The following is a 5,774-nucleotide window of genomic DNA, read 5'->3' on the forward strand; positions in this document are numbered from 1 at the left end:
TTCAGTTGCAAGTAATAAAGTTTAAATGCCCAAGGTTATATTACTCGTAAATCTATATTAATATAGCAAAGTTTGCCTGGATTTTTGTCGGAACCTCATTTTTGAGTGTTACTACTTGATCTAACAAATAAATATGAATGTAGCAAAGAGTATGATTAGCTTAAAATTAGCGTGTCATGATAAAAAAGAAAAGATTACAAGAGGTGTTCAGAACCTCCTACTTTTTTTTTTTTTTTTTTTTGGGGGTCTCGAACTTCTGAAAAAATATACATATAAATATATTACATACACCGAGTGGTCCATTAAAATCTGAATAATTTGAATTTAAACTTCAACAAGATATAATTTATTAATTAACAATAGAATTTCAACTAAATGAATACTATAGTATGAATGGATGGAGTTATTTCATTGCTGGTGTCAGAAGTGGCCTCTCAATCCTCATAAGGCTCGTTCTACACCCTTTTTTGATAGCTCTCCGGACAGTCTCGTTTGAAATCCCGAGACTCTTGCATGGGCCCTGATGGACTTGAAGGGATCGGCCTGGGATGTTTTTTTAACTCCTTCGGGTCTAATTTGGCTTTTTCAACAGAGCCCTTCTTCCTGTCCGACGTTCTTAAATTGTTGAGAGCATAGACAGTAGTCCTGGAGGTGATCTTATTTCAATGGACAACCCAGAACCTGCGATTCATATTATTTGAATCTCTGTCTATATTAGTTAAACAAAGTTAAGTATATTTGTATGTATGCTTTCCGTAAATTCATTTTTGAGTGTAGCTTAGGACTGTGTAGTAGTGATTTGTCGTTCGCGAACGAAACGGCTCTTTAAAGGGAACGACGGGAGCCCAAATGATGATGAACGGATTTTTTTAACTGTTTACTTTAATTTTTTCCGTCAGGATGTAATTTAAAAACTACTACTTCGAGTAGTGTTGGATTGGTCCCTGCTCAGTTTTCTTTTTGATTGGTCTAACCTTTTTTACCATTCAACGGACATAAGGACCAGTTAGGCTCTCCTTCAATCCTATGGTTCTAGTTATCTTTTTATTTGATCCTGATGAGGTCCAACCAGTCATGAGAACAAAGAATCCGGCTTCGGTTATGGTGCTGGGTGTCATCAGTATGGAGCAATATGTTATGCTCCCCCACCACCATCACTTCTTCCAAAAGGACCAGAAGGTTAACAAGGAGGTCTACAAGAACGTGGTCATCCTATGGGGATGAATGAGGCCCCTGATGGGAACCCATATATATTTCAGCAATACTCAGCACCTGTTCATAAGGGCAACATTGTCCAAGAGTTCTTAGGACAAAATGTGCCGGTTTTTTCGCCCCCGTTCTTTGGCCAGCCAACAGCCTGGACCTAAATCCCTGTAATTTTTACCTGTGGAGCATGGTGGAGATGATCGCTTGGAAGAATGACCATGCCACAGTTGTGGTTTGAAGGCCTCCTTCATCATAACAATGAAGGACCTGGATTACCAAGCGGTAGCAAGGGCATACCAGGCATTCAGGCGCTGTGTACAGATCGTGATCGAGAACGAAGGCGTTCAATATAAATAATTATTTTATATTAAAAATGGCGTTCAAATGAATACAAAATAATCTTTCTATCTCCTATACAGGTCACATAATTAGCCGTTAAAGTTATTCCGGATTTACTTTGTCCACCCTGTATACATATATATATATATTACTTATGGACGTACATATAACAAGCGTTGCACATATTTCATTAGATTCCCCTACAACAAAGAATTAGGCCAAATATTACTTACAATTAAATGTGAACATCCCACATATTCTAAGGTAGGTGTTACACATTGTGATTGATTCAAATTATGTACGATATTCCTTCTATTATTACAAGTATTTCTCATATAACAATCTTTTTGTCTATATTATTCAAACGCAAAAAACAAGTGAAGAAAGAGATAGCCCTAAAATATATTTAATAAATAATTAATAATAGACGTTCTACTATTCTAAATGGAAGGTAAATAATACTCCATAGAGCATTTTCATTGACGTCCTTAACTGCATTATAATTGAAGGAGACGCATTTATGGGAGATCAAAGATGATATTTGACTATGAGAATGTAGAAACTTTCAATATACCTTGATAAAACTCCTTCAAATGGCTTGAAGAATAAAAAGATTCAATGCCAACATTGAATACTACTTGATGGCAATGCTGCACAGTGATATTTGAAGTAATTTGTGCTAAATATCCGTAAAAATGGCAGGATATCTATAAAAAAAGGTGATCGACTTAAAGAAAGAAAGTAAAATAGATGGAAAAAAATATTTTATTTTTTCCAATATAATAGTTAGTTTTTACTACAACCAAAAATAATATTCCATACCAATGTAATAACATATTTTTAATAGATATTGAATGAGATAATATTTATAATCTATGGATTTTGGTCAATGGTTAGTGAGGAAAATCCGGTGTGGAAAGACATGTTAAAAAAGAAAAGAAACGGAAAATCGACTTGGTAACCCTGACAATTTGAAGAATATTTTGGAGGAGAGAAAGAATAATGCTCATGACGTTTCATTAGACAGCTTCAATCAGCTGTGACAAAGAAGGAAGGAGAAAATGATATAAACAAGGACATTTGTAAGAATGACTCCAATATCGATCCCCCATTCTACTCTGAGTTCAACAAGGGCTGACAATTATAACTCCGCAACAAATCCTCAGGGCTACTCTCAGTCTTTTATGATCACACACGAATGTTCAATCAGGTTTTGAATGTAATTGAATCTATTTAGGAAAGGATGTTCACTATTCAATAATTGAATAATAATGACAGCCGTTAAGGAAACAAACATAATTCTTCCGATACCAATTCAAAAAAAAAATCGGCACGGGGGAGCATTATAATATGGCGCTTTTATAATATACTAGAGTAGATTGACCAGGGACATTAATAAATTGAAATTAGTTGAGAATTCTTCTGCAATAATATAAAACAAAAAATAAAGACATAAAACATTTTAAGAAGTATTTTCGCTGCATGTTGGTGTTGGTAGGTATCGTTCCAGTCTTTTTTATAATAAGAAGTTTGCTCGCATTGCCTTGGATATTTTAATTCTGAACCCTTCTGTTTTTTAAAAGAGATTATAAGGTTTAGAGAAGAAAAAAAATATTCATGTCGTGATCTTTATTGTACCACGCAACCTTTCCTCAAAAAAGAAACAGAAAAAGGCCCGAAATCATCAAGTAGTTAGACGAATAAGTCAATCAAGTTCACGCCTTCTCCTCGTGCTTTTTGCCCTTAGAAAAAGGTCTACTCAAGGTATATATACCTTGGACATTGTAAAATAGCCAATGGCCAATGGTGAAAATCAGTGCAGAATGAGCATTTAAAAAAAAGCAACCACAAATCAACATGGCAACCTTAACAATTGGAAGAATATTTTGGAGGAGAGAAAGAATAATGCTCATGATATTTCCTTAGATCCGCTACAATCAGCTGTGACAAGGGAGGAAGGAGAAAAGGATATAGACAAGGACATTTGGAAGAATTACTCCGATGTTTATCCCCAATTCTACCCTGAGTCCAACAAGGACTTACAATAATAACTCCTCAACAAATCCTCAGGGTTACGCTCCCTTCTCAAATGTTCAATCAGGTTTGATATATAATTTAATGTAATAGAAGGGGATGTTCACTACTTAGGAATTAAATAATAGTGACAACTGTTAAGGAAAAGAATGTTCAATCTCAGACGACCAATTCCCAGGATTAATAGAAATACAAGGTTAGACCATCATGTAATCGGGCTTGCAAGAATGTTCAATCTGATGTATTGGTCCGAGTGCTGGGCAAAACAGGCAGGTTGTGGCAAAACACGCAAGCACTCTTATTCTATGACGTCACTATTGCTAGAATTATCAATTTAATGTATCGTACCGGCTGCTGGGCATGAAAAACAGATTTTGACAAAATAAGCAACCCCTCATCTACTATGACGTCAATATTAAAACCGTGGTGGAAGTCAAACATCATTTGTACACGCATTATGGTATAACCTTGTATTCCTATTAACCTTGGTTTGGCCGTTATTCTATGTCTCACACACCCGCACAGACATTCGGATTTAATATATGGATACCTATGAGTTATTATGAATTTAAAAAAGAAATTGTATTATTTTACTTCAAATTACACTCCAACATAAATGCATGAAAAAATTTGTTTAGATGAGAAATTCATCTTGAATTTTCTTGAAAAACTGCCAAATCAAAATGTGCGAAGAAATTGCAAAAACTATTTTTCATAAATTATGCAAAATAGTAGTTGATTGTATTTATTGTCATTGTAAATAGGAACACAAATCTACATAAAAATAGTTTTTTCGTACTTGGAAAAACAAAAAAAGTTATGGCGAATAATGTTGTAAGAAAAATAATCCTTGGTAACTGATTCATTTTTGCGAATATTGCAAAAATTAGTAAATAAAATGTTCCAAAAATACAAAATACTATATGTTTAGTTAGAGTTTAAAATTTCATGTCTAAAATGCATCGTTTTGTGGCATTTCTTCATATAAATTGAAAATTAACGTTTGATGAATAAAAGAGAATATAATTCAGAAAATGACAGATATTTCAGTTAAACATACATTTTTACATGTTATAATTATATGCAAACGAATCTCCAGACAAATTTCTACAAGCTTTCCTTTATCTACGAATCCAATATTCCATTCGAATTCCAATTTTTTACACCTAAAAAAAAAAAACCCAAAAAAACCCAAACTTCAATTTTCACAGATTTCTTTTTTCCCATAACTTTTTTGGTTTTGAATAAATTATGAAAGCGTACTTGTTCGTATAGTTATATTTTGAGCCGCCAGTCCCTTTTTGATTTTTAACTCAACCCGCTATCTAGGCTCCTTGAGCTCCACCAAACATTTTTGTGTTTAGGGTTTAGAATAAGCCCCTCTTATATGCCCCTCCCAAAAATTGGCACTCCTTCTTAGCCAGACCAGGTTGAAAAGAGGCGCCCATGCAAAATTTCAGTCTCCAAGGTCCAATGGGGTGGGCAACCATAAAGGACACACGCACAACCTCTATATTACATACATATATACAGATAATAAAACAAAGGAATTGATCAATGACATTTTCATACACAGTAAGTAGTGATGGATCCAAGGAGTGGCCCTTATTGGTCTATTTGGTGACTACAATAACTGAAATGACGTAGTTCCTAACTAAGTTATTTCAGTTGTCCAACATAAGCTCCTTCAAATGAATTTTAAAGTTGAATGTATGCGGGTAGAGAAGGACTATATATAAAATTAAAAGTAATCAATCTAGCAAGACTGATTTTCAAATTCTTGCACCAGATATGTTGCATATTTTTCGACTTCTGAGTCTCTCTGGTTGATCAAAAGAATATTTCAATACATCTGAGGGAAACCATTGTCTTTTATCCATGTAGTGGCAAAATTGTATCATACTATATTGAATGATAATAGTCTTAATGTCAACTGCAAGATAAATGATTTCGTATGCGTTGTTATGTTTTCTTTAACAATGTTTTGATCAAGTGTTCAAATAGACTAAACAAACAAATATTCATGAAAGTGGTAACGATTGCGGGTGGTAAAGGGTTTTAATTTTTCTAACGAAAAATTGCAATTACTCCGTTCATATCCAACTAGCTACGGGAATTTTTGCCTCATTGCATTGTTCATCTAAAATTTTATAATAGTTATTACATAAAAAATACAAAACTATGAGTTTTTGTTA

The 5,774-nt window shown here is 33.9% G+C and overlaps 2 long non-coding RNA genes across 2 annotated transcripts; both read left to right on the forward strand.

Annotated features, from left to right (window-relative positions):
* The first annotated feature begins 256 nt into the window (after positions 1-256).
* LOC139907437 (uncharacterized) lies at positions 257-3,248 on the forward strand. Its single transcript, XR_011784038.1, has 4 exons — positions 257-1,809; positions 1,871-1,996; positions 2,055-2,264; positions 2,393-3,248. It is a non-coding gene; the product is annotated as an uncharacterized lncRNA (long non-coding RNA).
* A 100-nt stretch (positions 3,249-3,348) lies between these two features.
* LOC139907438 (uncharacterized) lies at positions 3,349-5,260 on the forward strand. Its single transcript, XR_011784039.1, has 2 exons — positions 3,349-3,646; positions 3,722-5,260. It is a non-coding gene; the product is annotated as an uncharacterized lncRNA (long non-coding RNA).
* The last annotated feature ends 514 nt before the right edge of the window (positions 5,261-5,774 follow it).

The sequence above is a fragment of the Lepeophtheirus salmonis genome, unplaced genomic scaffold (assembly GCF_016086655.4).
Source record: "Lepeophtheirus salmonis unplaced genomic scaffold, UVic_Lsal_1.4 unplaced_contig_11160_pilon, whole genome shotgun sequence".
Taxonomy (NCBI): domain Eukaryota; kingdom Metazoa; phylum Arthropoda; class Copepoda; order Siphonostomatoida; family Caligidae; genus Lepeophtheirus; species Lepeophtheirus salmonis.